Consider the following 16,374-nt stretch of genomic DNA (forward strand, 5'->3'; position numbering starts at 1 on the left):
CATGATGAATCCTATCATGAAACAAAGTCACCATGGCTCTCTGATAAGTAGCACTGGCGTTCTGCTTCTCCAGAGGACTGTCTTCTCTCCATGGTAGCTTGTGCACAACGACACCGGTATCCGACCCTGGCATATCCTGACATGACCAGGTGAAGGTATCCACATGCTCTTTCAACAAGGCTACCATTCTGCTCTCGATTCGCCTCTGAAGCGGCCTCAACTTTCCCTTCCTTCCTGACCTCGGCGGTGCTTGGAATAACAACCTCAACCCGCTCCTCGTGCGGCTGAATCACCTTCTCCTCTTGTTTCAACAACCTGGCTAATCCCAGCAGATCACAATCTTCTTCGTCTTCTTCTTCGGCATGATTGCTCGGTTTGTCGAAGTCATATGAGGTGTAACCGAATCGTTATCAACGAGATCCGGAGAATATTTTTGAATTCGGAACGAGACGAATCAAAAAAGAAAAATGAAAATAAACATTGCCATTTTTATTTGTTTTTAAACTGCAAAAATAAATGAAAAACAGGGAACACCGCTTTTTGACTGAAAAACATCCATTTATTAATGATGTAGAAAATGCAAATTTAAACATGAGGTGGCCCTTACAATGGACCATTACGTGTCGGGCAACACATATGGCTTTCATGCATATAAACTGAAAACAAGAAACATTACTCTTCAGGCTGAGTAACAGTGCTGATCTTCTTAGGCCTTCCAGTTTCCTGGTACGCACGCTTTTATCCACGACTCCAGCTCACAGTCACTGTCAGTCTCTTCCCCCATCGCACAGACGCGATCTGAATCTTCAGCACTTGCACCCACCATCGCCTGTCCATGCGCCGGCATGGGATTAGCATTAACATCTGACAATAGTGAAAAATGGAGGGCCTTGGACTCCACCAGGTCTTGGACAGTATGCTTAAAGGCTCTACAACCCTCAATGTTATGCCCAGGCGCACCAGAATGAAATTCACACCTGGCGTTCTCATTATAGTTAGGTGGCCTCTGATCTGATCTCACTGGAGCTAACATCCTTGGCTGAACCATCCCAAGATCCATCAACTTTTTAAACAGAGCAGCATATGGCATGGGTGGCTTGTCAAAATGACGATCAACCCCTTTTCCTTTCACTTGGCTCCCAGCTCCCTGTATCTTCTGTGGGGTTGGCTGAGGTTGCTGTCGGATTAACTGATTACCGGCAGGGATGGTTACTGCAGCAGTGTGCTGGTAGTACCGACCCCTACCGCGTCCTCTCTGGGCATGCACAGACACAGCACTCGCGCCATCCTCCTTCTTAGGCTGACCATCACCAAATGATTTCTGCGGTCCAGACGACGAAACGTTTCCTTGCATGTTCCCCATCTTCAGCCAATCTTCAATCCTCCCCACCTTTTCGGCAATTACTTTCTGCCCCAAGGCGAACTCTCGCATGACATCAATCAGCTCTCCCATCTTCTCTTTCAACTCGAGAACGTCAGCGTTGGACGGATTCATCATTCCTGTGTCAATCAGACAGGTTAGAAACTGACACCTGCAAAACAGAAAACAAGTTATTATGCATGAATGCAGTGTCTATCCACATGAGGAACACTTTGTCTCTCGATCCTGGCTTCATGGAGACATATAATAACCCGGCAGCAATATTTTGATTTGCAGCGTTTGATTTCATCGTGCAGATCGGAGATAGGTGATCTAACATGATACCCCCAACCATGTGTGTGCTTGTGCGAGTACATACGGTAAAGCAAATAAAGCGTGAAGATCAATCACTGAATGAAAAATAACCATCACATAGCCAATAGTGCACAAACAGTGCCATAGTCATACATCCAATCAGATAAAATCAAATACAATCCTCCAAAATAGGAAAGAAATACAGACAAGTGAATTCCGTCAACAAGCCTGACGGTAGTCCACAACAAATAACAAAGCTAGCCTGACGAAGGTCCCACGGAAGGCCCTGTATCATCAACCATCTTTGCGAACTCTGCGGCGAACCTGAGTTCGGTGTTCTCCTGCTGCAATCTCCCCACTTCCTTCTGATGAATCTTTATCTGCCTGAAGTAGTGATCTCTCTCAGCCATGTAGTGATCTTTCTCAGCCCTGATCTTTGCTTTCTCCGCTTTCCACTCTGCAGCCAGAACTCGGGCCCTAGCATCCCTCTGATCTCGGACAAGGATCTGTCTCCTCTTCTCATCCTCAATGACCTGTGACGCTCTGGACAGCTTCTCCTTGGTGATGTCGTGCTCCCTGTTGGATGATGCTAAAGCTTGGCTGATCTTCCCATAGTAGGCCGTATCCATCTCAAAGCGTTTGGCTTCCAAGGCGTGTCGCTTGTCTTGATCTTCCATCTTCACTTTGATCTCTTGATTAGCTGCCTGAAACCGAGCAACAGTCATCTCCAACTCCGCCTTCTCCATAAGTAACTGATCTCTGGCCCTCTTCATCTCGAGGAATTCTTCCATGCTGACAGAAGAACTTGGTCCCTCGATCCTAGGACACACAGAGTCACCTCCAGGAAACGGTAGATATGTGAGCTCAATCCTCTTCCGCAACCAATCTTCAAAAAGAGGAAAATACCGACAATTGACCTTACCATAAGGAACCTTGCCCTTTTTCTGGATGTTGCGCCATGCCCCAGACACCTGCACCAGCTTGGCCTGATCGCCCTCAGCTGAGAAGTAAAAGGACTCCTGAATCTCCCGCTCAAGAGGAGGAACTTCCATGGCGAACCCCATCTGCCTCCTGAGAAGCGTCGGGTTGTAGTTGATGCAACCCTGAACTCCTATGAGAGGCACATTGGGGAATCTCCCACAGCTATATATGAAATCCTGTCCAGCCAAGCCATTATGAGTCCAAGCAATGTCATCAGCCCGCAGACCCATCAATCTGAAGGACCACTTGACACTGGGATCAATCTGAACAAAGGCACCTCGGGAAGGCAAATATCCTATAAACCATTTGAAGAGCAACTGAGAGCAGCACCTGATCAGACCACCACGTCTCTTCTCATTCCTGTTATGCACTGAGTAGTAAACATCTCCAATCAGTGTAGGAACAGGGTTTCTCTGCATGAACAGTCTGATAGCATTATGGTCCACAAAATTCTTCTGATTAGGAAATAAGATAATCCCATAAATGCTCACAGCAATCAATGCGCACACCGTCTTCCAGTTACCCATAGCAGCATGTTCCTTGGCATTAGCCTCCAAGAAACTCAAATGAAAACCGGGTAACTTTCCCTTCTCCTTCAAACCTTCCTTGACCATTTCCGGACTCAAATAAAGAGCACAGGAAATCCCAAGGACATCTGGCTCTCTCTCAATAACACAGAAAGGAATCTGATCTCGGATCTGCATACCCAGAATGCTAGCATAGTCTTCCATCAGAGGTCCCAACAGATAATCCGGGAATACAAAACATCTCAGACCCGGGTCATAGAACTGGAGAAGAGTATGAATGGCACTTCTGTCGCTGTCAGTGAGTCTGAAAACCATCTTCAGGATACTACCGTATGCCTCTCTGAACATCCCCACATGGTCGGGTGTAATCAATGTTATCATCTCCTTCAGCACACCAATCTCTGGATTGAAGAAACTGTAGGCAACGTTGTCTTTCAGACCGGTCCTCATATCTGAACAGAAAGTCTCTCAACCAGGATCTCGATCAAAAGTGTCCTTGCATATGGGTAAACATGTGTTAGATGCAATTAATGCAAAATGCAATGATGCTGATGAATGAATGCAACGCGTTGCCATCCTCCAAGCCATCTGATCATCTGTTGCACTGAATATGGTCTCTGAACTGATCATAACCATCTGAGGAAGAATATAACCACAAATCCGACCCACGGGTTCCGAAATAAACGGAAGACGGATACATCATCATCATCATCATCAGTCTTTGAGCAGACACTCACCATTATCTGAATCGGCCCAGGGAATCCTGAAATAAACGGATCCCCACTGATAAATATCTCGGCCCGGGGAATCCTGAAATAAACGGATCCCCACTGATAAATGTCCACGGACAGCACTCCGGCGTCTCGGCAATAAATGGCCATAAATCTGACTCATAAATAAGACCCACGGAACAAAAAGTCACCATCTGAGTCACCATCTGAACATGCATCTGAAAGAATCACCCTCCCCTCACAGGTAAATTCTAAACAGGTTATCCTAAGGCGGATAATAGTCTCGACAATCGGGCGGAGATACTCAATGGGTTTGCCCTTTCGGGTGTGCCATTGTAGCTCTCTTGAGATCGTCTAAACCAAAGATCCGGGAAATGATCGGTCACCAGAGTCAATAGTTCAGATGAAATAACTCAACCAAAGTGGAATGTCCACAGAGGGGAGCACTGTCAAATGAACCTCGTCCGGCTTGTGGTATGTCACGTTACAACAATATGCTGATTCAGCAAATGAGGAACATGAGACCACACTAGTCCTAGGTGTATACTCGGGCCTGGGTTTTAGCCCCACTCAGAACACCCACCCCACACAGAGGAACCACCTGCATAGAGGACGGCAACAACATGATAGTATGATGCATGCAGACATTAATGCAAATATAGATACACACTGGTTAGAATAATAAATGCAATAAATAAAGCAAAATAAGCAACCCAAACCAATCTTAAAACGCTAGGAAGGACTCGCTTAGGGACGATGGACCAGCATAGGTCTACATCACCAGTAGTCCCCAGCAGAGTCGCCAGCTGTCGCATCCTGCGAAAAATCAACCGGCGAGCTAAAAATAAAACACACACAGAGCCGCCACTGCGCGTTATTTATCCCAAGATAGGGAAAGGAAACGCTCAGAGAAACCTGGAAAGGAAATGGTCTCGCGACCAAAGAGAAAGGGTAAGGGAGTCGGTTACGCAAGGGGAAGGTATTAGCACCCCTCACGTCCGTCGTACTCGACGGGATCCACGTCCTAGAATAAAGAATAGGTTGCTAAAACATCACACACACACAGGGAACGCAGGTGGGGTTAAGAGAAGGGAGCTCGATAGGACATCGCATCCTATGCCTACATATCTCGTCTGGAACGAGAATCTGAGCCACTGTAGTTCGGCTTACGCACGCCAAACAACACAAAACATACAAACAAGCAAGGGTGGCAAACATGGAGCCCGACAACCACTGGATGGAATTACGTCGGCATCCGAACCAAAACACACTCAAAAGGGCAAACGTGGAGCCCGACAGCCAATCACTGGGCTTACGTCGGCATCCGAACCAAACACACAATCAAAAGGGCAAACGTGGAGCCCGACAGCCAATCACTGGGCTTACGTCGGCATCCGAACCAAACACACAATCAGATAACAAGTAAACACACGCAAAAAGAAAAAGGTTGCCCGGAGTGGTCTCGCACGACCACCTGCCTACATACCTCGTCTGGAACAAGGATCAGGGCGATGTAGTTCCCCTGAAAGGGACTGAATTGCTAGCCAGAAACCGGGGAAAAGACACACTACTAGGGAGCTGGACTCGAGCCTAGTGTTGTCATGCATCGTTTACCCTAAGTTCAATTTTCTATCCTACTTGCATAAGCAAACTACTCCTATCCAGGAAAGAAGCAAGCACACAAGCATACAACATAATTCAAGCATACATCAAATGAGAACAAGCATCTCAAACAGATATCCACACAGCACGCACTATAACCAAACAAGTGGCTCACACAATAGGTTTGACTGCCGAAGCGAGTCGTCTGTACGGGCTGGGTTTGCTCTTAACCTTGCCATTACGAGGCTAAGGTGAAGCAGATGAGAGGTGAAGTGAGGATCAGACCTCACAGCTCTTATCCCTGACCAGGGAGAGCTTCTGACAAATGAGCATGGGTCCAGAATAGGGGAACCCTTCTATACTCGATGACTCCGACTCGATTGTGCGACAGCACAGATCTTGGGCTTGTGTTCTCAATGCTACAACCATGTAATGGGAGCAATGAGAAGACTCGGGGTAGATTGCATACCCCTACCTTCCACCAATTGCCTTATTTAAAGGACTTTCACCTGCTTGGCACGAAAAATAAACAACCACAATCATTGCCTCTTAAGGAGGACTTCAGACATTTATTTGCCCGGCCCGGTAACAGCCGGGTCTCCAGACTACATGAAGTTAGGAGGACCTACCTCAAGCGGTTTACACAACCGAGCAGCGGCTATCAAGCAAGTTCTTAAAAGAACTAGAGCGGCTAAATGTACCTGTACAAAAGCTAACCAGTTAGTAACTCAGACAACCAATCAGAAAACAACAAGTTAATCAGTCAAACTATGCAAGCCAAGGCACACAAAGGCAAGCTATGAGCTCAAGCCCAAACTTCACAAACTACAAAACAAAGTTATGTTAGTGTACAAACATCAAACAACATCAATTGAATTGACTTGGATCATTCTCCACACACATTGCACCTTTTCATCCTGAAAATTCAATCAAATGTTAGCAACTAGACCACTAGGCCAAGCCTAGGGTCCAAAGGTGACAAAAATTCCTAAACAGCAAGGTATCTCTAACCAAACTCAAATTAATGTCAAACAAAAGCCAACACAATTAGTCCCATGTCCATATCATTCATCATGTTCATTCCATGTACAAAACAATCCAACTTATGCCAAATGGAACACAAAACATCCAAACAGAACTATTGCATTCAAATCCATATCAAAACAAATCCAAAAAATCTCAAATAAATTACACCTAAACAGGGTCTATTCAAGGTATGGCACACCAAATTTCAGCCTAATTGGGCCAAGGGAACTATGTCAATGAAAATCAACAAAAACAGACACAATTACATGCTCCAAATCACAACATCAACACATGCTTCCACTTCAAAAATTCATAACTCAATGAAAACAGTAAAGAAATGAGTGAGACCAAAACAGGGATGTCACATCATGTGTCTATAACTATCATACAAAATTTCATGATCATTCAATAACATATGAGCATTTCACATCAAATCTACCAACCTATATCACACAAGCTTGCACAATTGACCAACAGAGATGAAAAATGGAAATCAAATTGAAAATGCCACATAAAATTCCACAAAAATTCACATAGCATCTTAACATGTTAATGAAACATCATGCAAAATTTCACATTAATCCAACAAGTATAGGTCACTCAAAAAAATCCAGCAAATTGACATAATGAGGTGTGACACAAATTGTCACACCTAAGTTCCAAAATTCATAACTCAATGGTCAGGCATCAAAAATTCACAAAATGTACATGTAAATCATCATCAACCAGTCTACAATTACCACAAAAATTTTCAAGAATTTATTTCACACTATGAGCATTTCACATTGGATTTGGTAGAATGTATCAAAAATGAGTACATGTGAAACAAGCCTAGGTCAAACAAAATTCCTACCATGCACAACCTTCAAAAATGAGTCAAATAAATCCTACAGTCAACAACAAAGTCAACACAAAAATTTCCACATTTTTCTGAATTTTCTATGATTTTCTATGAATTTTTTAAAGTCATTGTGAATTTTCTAATAATTATTTGAATTAATATAATTAAAATGAAATTGCAGTGGCATAGTTGTAATTATGAGCGCGGGGGCGGTAAACGTCCAGTTTGAAAATTCAAATGGTTTTTCAGATCAAACACACTAACTTCATCCCTTCCATTCCAGATTTTTCCAGAAATGCAATGAACACTCAAGAACACGAATTTTCCAAATCAACACCAAAACGAGCAAGTAGCTAACCGTTCGAACCGTCTCAACGTGTACAATCCAAATATGAACTTATTTTAACCTAACAATTGCTATATCATGCGAATCGATCATGTTAGGGTTTGCTCTCAAAATTTCGAATCCAGATTTCTTCCTACATAGCTATCCATTCGCAAAACTACAAGCATCACTACACTCTACGTGAAACACACTACCAAACGCATATGCTAAGTTGAAGAATCATGTTACTCGAAAACGTGACATACCTGCTATGGCAGTGTTGTTCTTGGCGTTCTTCGCGTGATCCAGCTCCAAACAGATGTAGTATGTGCTAGTAGAAATGAGATGCAAAGCTTGGATTCACTCGATTTCGCTCCTAATGCTTGGATTCACGATTCACCGTTGATGATGCTTCTTTGAACAGTGGAGCTTGGCACGGTTTTGGATGTGGAAAGGCAAAAACAGATGGAGCATGTGGTGATTCAAGATCAATGCAACAAGAATTTCGCAAATTGATCAAAGATTGATGAAGTTTGATGAATTTGAAGATTTTGGTGTTCTTGAGATTTTGAGAGAATTTGGAAAGTTTCAGATCTGAATTTGATGAAATGATTTTTTCTGTTATGATTAGAATGAGATTAAGATTATATATGTGTGCTTAATCATCACTTAATCATGTTAATTAACCATTTGGAGATGATTAGTGAAATTGGTTTTTTTTCAAGTGAGGGCAAAAAAGGAATTTCACATGCCAGCTCATTGCCACCTATTTGACAGCTCACACACTCTCTAAATGACATGTGTGAGCTGTTGCCACTTGCCTCACTCTCATTGGATGTGTATTTTAAAAAATCACCATGTAATGCCACTTTGTCCAATTTTGCAATTTCATTTTAATGGCCAAATTCCAAACCACAAGCCTTTGCCATGAAATGATGATTCCAACAAATTTCAAATACCATTTGTGAGGTGTAGCAAAAATCCCCACTCAAAAATTCCAATTATTTCACAAGTTGGACAATTTTGCCCTTGGTCCATTTTAACTGTCCAGTTGAAAATTGACTTTTTGCATTGACCACTTTTGAGAAAATCCAATTATTCACCATGAAATTACATGTCAAATGGAGTTTGTGCATATAAAGAACTTGCAATTTGGACAAACCATGTGGAAGTTATGGCCTCCTGATTATGGGTCATTTCTGAAATTCACTGAGCCCTAATTTCCCAACCATACATGGGATTTTCAAGTTCTTGGACATTTTGGAAAGGTGAGAACAAGATCTACAACTTTCATGTTGAACAATTTTTCATTTGCAGCTTCCTTAGACACGTGGCTTTGAGGTCCAAAACTTTCCATTTTTGGAAACTTCAATTACAAGTCACTTTCTATTTTTGGCAGTTCTTGTCCTGACTTGATTTTCTTCATTTTTAAGCTTTGAGATGTCATATAACACTTGTTCCAACATGAATGAAGTGTATCCAACTCATTTCCACCTCCAAATCCATCAGATCATGTACAGTTGACCACAGTTGACTTTTCAACTGACAGATGAATCAGGCAATGCATAGATCAATCTGAGCTCCAATCTCCAACTGAAATGGCTCAAGGGTGACACCCTAGCCTCAATTATCTCCATAAAATCACATAATGAACCCCATAACCATCACAAACCCCATCTCCTGATTATGCCCTGATTGGCCCAATGCAACTGATTAGGGTGGACCAGTGGTCAAAACCCTAATCTCAAGGAATCTTCCTCCACACTTGATTCTTCTGATGATAACCAACCATGATGATGATGATGTATCATTTCAAACAAGATGAAGACCAATATCCTTTGGAGAATCATAAAACCCTAATTCACAGCCCAATCCTCAGATGGCCAATGATCAGTCAATAAACCCTAGGCTTGCACTTAGACTTCTCCATCTTCTGATCAATACTTGGGAGGATGACTTGCACAATGTAACCACATGATATGCAACATGCAATTCCTAATGACCTAAAATGATATGCAATATGTTAAGCTTAGTCCCAAGAGAGGAGGGCAAATTTTGAGGTGTTACAACTGCCCCTATTCAATCCACTGTGAACCTGTCGATACGAAATAGCCTCGGCTTTCGGATGATCAGGATGAAGAGTGATTGAATACCCAGAAGAGACGAACAATTTGCACTCTGATGGGATATAATTAACAGCGCCTGTCAGCATCGGCGAAGAAACAAACTCGAAAAACATCGACCTGGATACCAAAATAAATGGTAACGCAGGGATAACCATGGCCTGAACACCACACATCCGCCGGGGATTATTATTCTTTCTTCCTTCTTCTTCTTTTTTCCTTGAACCCCGAAATTTTTCTTCTTCTTAGTCTGAAAACCACTTCGGTCTGATTACCGGAACATCGGCCTGATTGCCACTTCGGTCTGAATACCGCCTCGGTCTGAACACCGGAAAATTGGTCTGAACACCACTTCGGTCTGAATACCGCCTCGGTCTGAATACCGGAAAATTGGTCCGAACACCACTTCGGCCTGAACACCGGAAAATTGGCCTGAATACCATAAGTGCTTCGACCTGATCGTCAGAGACTTCTTCGATCTGAGAATCGGAAACTGGCCTGAACGCCATATCGGTCTGAATACCGGAAAACTGGCCTGAATACCATAAGTGCGTCGACCTGAACGTCGGAAACTTCTTCGATCTGAGAATCGGAAATTGGCCTGAACGCCATAAGTGCGTCGACCTGAACGTCGGAAACTTCTTCGATCTGAGAATCGGAAACTGGCCTGAACGCCATGTCGGTCTGAATACCGGAAAATTGGTCTGAAAACCATAAGTGCTTCGACCTGATCGTCGGAAACTTCTTCGATCTGAGAATCGGAAATTGGGCCTGAATGCCACGTCGGTCTGAATACCGGAAAATTGGTCTGAAAACCATAAGTGCTTCGACCTGATCGTCAGAGACTTCTTCGATCTGAGAATCGGAAACTGGCCTGAACGCCATGTCGGTCTGAATACCGGAAAATTGGTCTGAAAACCATCTTCGCTTGACGGAAACTTTGACGCAACATCACCTCTCAAACGGTAACCACAGCTTGAGACTAGCCTATGCTTTTAATGATGCATGATTGATTTTTCCGCGTAATGCTCCATAATTATGGAAATGCTACGCGATTATTTATTTTTCTATGCAATATGCCATGCTATTTTTTACATGATGAATGCATAAAAAGAAATATCCCCCTCAAGGGACTCTTCTGGGGAATACGAGACTCTCTGCTGAGGAACTCGTCAACGCTCCGATTTCCACCATGCTGGGGAATCACTGCTGCTGGGGAATAAGACAACCCTTGCTGGGGAAGAACCTCCTTTGCACCCAATCTGCTCGAGAAACTGCTGGGGATAAGCACCACCAACATTCTGTGGGGATACACCAATCTCGACTTGCCGGGGATATCAATCTTGATTCTGCTTCGGGAAACCCTCACAGATACCTTCACTGGGGAAATACCCGCGGATACTCCGCTGGGGAAATAGCAATCTCCAGACTCAACTGGGGACGCATCACTCTATTACCCGCTAGGGATAGCCCTCCTGATCCTGCTAGGGAAACAAATGCCACTCCGCTGGGGACACCCATGCAATCCATAGGTAGAATCAGCTCAGCTGGGCATGCAAAAATCCATCCGTCCGCTACGGAAACTTGTCCAATCCACAGGTAGGATGAACACTGCTGGAGATATATTTCATTGAAACCCGCTCCACTCGGGGATAACAACCTTCAGACCTGGCCGCTGAGGAAACACCATCGTAAACCCGCCGGGGACGACCATCCTGACTCGGCTGGAGAAGTCCACAGACATTGGATCTGCTGGGGAGCTAGTCCTATGATTCTGCTTGGGGACTTAGCTGGGAAACGAGAATAATTGGCACAGAACACCCGTCGACTCGTCGAACCACGGTATCTACCTTCCTATCTCGTATCAGCTTTCCACTTTTGAGAATTCCCAGACTCGTCTGGACCATTTCTGCTCCATCATCTTGTATTCCAAGTCGCTCCGTGCTCGACGGAAACGTACTCCTGGGATTATACAGAAATTCGATTTTCCGACTTTGAAGAGTCTTCTTGATTAATTCCAAAGGTCGTCGTACGTCTCAACGTCACTTCGTCGATTTTCATTCATTCGTCCCTGAGCGAACTCTCTGGGGATCTGTCACAAAGCTTCCACATCACAACCTGCAAGTGAGTAACGAATACCTAACAGTACCTGCAAAACAGACCGTCAGATAAAACCGTGCCCCAGGCGTGTCAAGATTTCAACACTTGGGTCACTCAACCTTCCAAATAAGATTTCAAGTTTTCAATCTTATAAACATGCATTGGAAGGGACCAGTATGTCTTAAAATGCAACATTCTTTATCAAAAATATCTGGATGTTTTTGTAATCAAAGCGGTAATGAAAAACAAAAACAAAATAATCTGGATGTTTTATATGAAACAACCTGAAGGGTTCTCTTCTAATAGTGGCGAGCATTTGGTTTGCAAGCTTAAGAGATCCATATATGGGTTAAAACAAGCCTCTCGTCAATGGTATCTTAAATTCCATGAAACGATATCCTCATTTGGGTTTATTAAAAACCCATGGATCAATGTATATACCAGAAGGTCAGTGGGAGTAAATTTGTTTTCTCATTTTGTATGTGGATGACATACTACTTGCAACCAATGATAAAGGTTTTCTACATGAGGTGAAACAATTCCTCTCTAAAAACTTTGATATGAAGGATATGGGTGAGGCATCTTATGTCATTACCATTAAGATCCACAGAGATGGACTTCGAGGAATTTTGGGTCTATCACAAGAAACCTACATCAATAAATTTTTAGAGAGATTTAGAATGAAAGATTATTCACCAAGTGTTATGTATGCTCAAGTATACATAAGGCATGAAGAACATTCCATATGCTTCTGTTGTTGGAAGTCTTATGTATGCTCAAGTATGCACAAGGCCCGACATTGCATTTGTTGTTGGAATCTTAGGAAGATATCAGAGTAATCCAGGTATGGATCACTGGAAAGCTGCAAAGAAGGTGTAGAGATATCTTAAAGGAACAAAAGATTACATGCTAATGTATAAGCAGACGGACAATCTTGATGTGATCGGCTATTCAGACTCTGACTTTGCTGGTTGTGTTGATTCTTGCAAATCAACATCAAGATATATTTTTATGATGGCTCATGGAGCTATTTCATGGAGAAGTACTAAGCAAACCTTGGTTGCTACTTCTACTATGAAAGCCGAGTTTGTCTCCTGTTTTGAGGCTACTTCTCATGGTGTATGGATTAAGAGTTTTATTTCATGGCTTAGAATCATGGATTCTATTTCTAAACCTCTGAAGATTTTTTGCGATAATTCAGCAGCTGTCTTTATGGCTAAGAACAATAAAAGTGGAAGTCGAAGCAAGCACATCGACATAAAGTATTTAGCCATTAGAGAAAGAGTTAAAGATAAAATAGTAGTTATTAATCACATTAATACTGATTTAATGATCGCTGATCCTTTGACTAAGGGCATGCCACCAACAAAATTTAAGGATCATGTAGAGAATACGGGACTTGAGTCCTCCTTATGATTGTATACATACAGTTTATTAATAAAACTCTTATATTGTGATGTTTTCTCATTTTCATGCGCACATCAGTTTGAGAAAATATGTTACATCTGGACCAAGAGTAAACATTGGTTTATTCATCAAGTTAGTTACCACATTACAGATATATACTTGAAAACAGACATGTTGTAATACATAGATGAGACTACTCGCTTTAAGAGAGACTATCTCTATGATTCACATATTTATTTCTTGAGTAAGTTTTCCATGACTCATTTATGCCAATAATCAGTTCTATGGACCAAGTGGGAGAATATAACGGTTTCTTATTTTTATTATAATAATTATTAATAATAAAAAAACCAATTTTAATGTGGTCCATAGTTTTGGGATTTTGGTTCTGAAAATTGTATGATTTATTTTGGTTTTAATGTAAATTGATATGACCATTTAATTGGGTGGTAATGAGTTTTAATGGCTTTAAATTCTTGATGGTAGAATCAAGCCTATAAATAGTCATTGGTTCCCAAAGATTTCTCTCATCCGAAAAGAAATACACCATCTATATTGAGAGAGCAAGAGCTTGGAAGAATCAAAGGCAGTGCACTCACAACATTGCATTAATGGCTGGAGGTAAAACCTCTAATTCTATTTCCGCATTTTGTTTTATTGATCTTGTTGTTCTTTTGTTATGAGGAACATAGGATCAATATATATATATATATATATATATATATATATATATATATATATATATATATATATATATATATATATATATATATATATATATATATATATATATATATATATATATATATATATATATATATATATATATATATATATATATATATATATATATATATAAATCTAACATGTGTTTCCCACCTTTATTATTTATCGATGAATATTGATATACCCATTATTGATATAATGGAAGGTTTTACTAGACTAGGTCCAGTGGTTTTTATTCTCTCACTTTGAGGGAAATTTTCCATATTAGAAATCTGGTGTTTTCGCTATTTTTATTTTTCTGTTATTATTATTGTGCTATGGAATTGGTTCTGCTGATTTTCTATTTAAATTGCACAAGTTTGTGAAAGTATCCTTCTGGAGAAAAATATTCTGATTATTTGATGATTTCTCAACAAGGTGGTATCGGAGCATAGTTTGACTAAGGCTTCTTGTATCGAAAGTCTTCCTGACAAGGGTGTTCAGATGACATGCTTTGCTGTGGTCATCCAGCGGAGGTGGCTTCTTTTGAATGGAGAAAAATCAGAGCTCTGGTTGGCTTCTTTTGTTCATTTTAAATGGAGAAAAATCAAGAACCCAATATGATTAAGCTCAACTCTACTAATTATTCACTTTGGAAGACTCTCATGGAAGATATGTTATACAACAAAGTTTTTTATGATCCTATTGATGGGGGAAAAGGTAAACCAAGTGATAAGTCTGATGTTAAATGGAAGAAGATGAATATGAAGATAGTTGCAATAATAAGACAATGGTTGGACTTTAGTGTATATCCATATGTTAAAGCTGAAATTGGTGCGCAGACAATGTGGAATAAATTAAAAGAGTTGTATGAACATGTTTGATCAAGAAATAGGTTAATATGAAATACAAGGACGACGACTCAATGGAAGAGAATATGAGTGTGTTTCATAATATTGTGAATCAACTGGTGGCTACTGATATTAAGTTGGATGATGAGTTGAAAGCCTTATTACTTCTTAGTTCCTTGCCTGATAACTGAGAAGTTATTGTTGTGACACGTACCAATTCAACATAGAATGGAAAGTTAGGAATGTCAATGAGTAAAGATAGCATGATTAATTAAGAAGTTAGAAGAAAGGAGCGTAGCTTGATTTTTACTCATAATCAGTCTGAAGCTCTAGTCACCCAATTAACGAGGGGAAGCAAAACCAGAAATTTTCATAAGCGTGACAAATCTGAGAGTCACGACAAGTCAAGAAGCAAGTCAAAAACTAGAAAAGAAATTATATGCTACAATTGTGGAAAGTTGGGACACGTGAAAATGAATTGCAGGTTTCTCAAAAGAGAATATTCAATGGGAAAATATGAATGTAATGAGAAGAAAAATGATAAAGACACGACAACAGTTGCACATAACAGTGATGTCTATATTGTATGATGATGATTCCATAAACCTTGCATATCAAGATTAAACTTGGGTTATTAATTCAGGTGCCTCGTACCATGTTACTCCTATAAGATTTCTTCTAATCTTATTGTGTTGGTGATTTTGGAACGGTAAAATTAAGAAATGACGGAGTTTGTGAAATTGGTGTATGGTAGATGTTTAGGTTGAAACTGGAGTTGGATGCAAGCTTAAATTGAAGAATGTGAGACATGATCCTGATATTCGTATCAATTTGATTTATGTCAAAGCCTTGGATATTGAAGGTTATCACACTTACTTTGGTAGTGGTGGCATGTTTAAGATCACCAAATGATCAATAGTGGTAGAAATGGAGCAAAGTTCCACAACTCTTTACAAGGTGCCAGTAAAATTATGCAAAGAGGAAATGAATGCAGTTGAAGACACATTTAGTGATCTATGTCTTTGTCACTTAAGTGAGAAAGGACTCAACATTCTTTCTAAGATTTTTTTCCAGATGAAAGGTACTCCTCTAAAAACATGCACTCATTGTTTTTCTAGTAAGCGACATAAAGTTTTCTTTAATAGTAATGGTCCTCATAAGAGGCTAAATATTCTAGATTTGGTTTACATTAATGTTTGCATGATGGATGGTAAATATTTAGGTGGTGTAACATATATTGTCACTTTAATTGACAACCACTCTAGAAAAGTGTGTGCTTTTGTTTTGAAATCTAAAACCATGTACTCAATATTTTCAAGCACTTTCATGCAAGTGTTGAAAGAGAAAAAGGAAGGAAGTTGAAATTTGTTGAGGTCCATTTGAAGAGTATTGTAAAGAGCATGGAATCAAGCTTGAGAAGATTGTTCCAAAGACTCATCAACATAATGGAGTTGTAGAGAGAATGACTCGTATGATTAAT

This window comes from Lathyrus oleraceus, chromosome 6 (genome assembly GCF_024323335.1).
Source record: "Lathyrus oleraceus cultivar Zhongwan6 chromosome 6, CAAS_Psat_ZW6_1.0, whole genome shotgun sequence".
NCBI classification, from domain to species: Eukaryota; Viridiplantae; Streptophyta; class Magnoliopsida; order Fabales; family Fabaceae; genus Lathyrus; species Lathyrus oleraceus.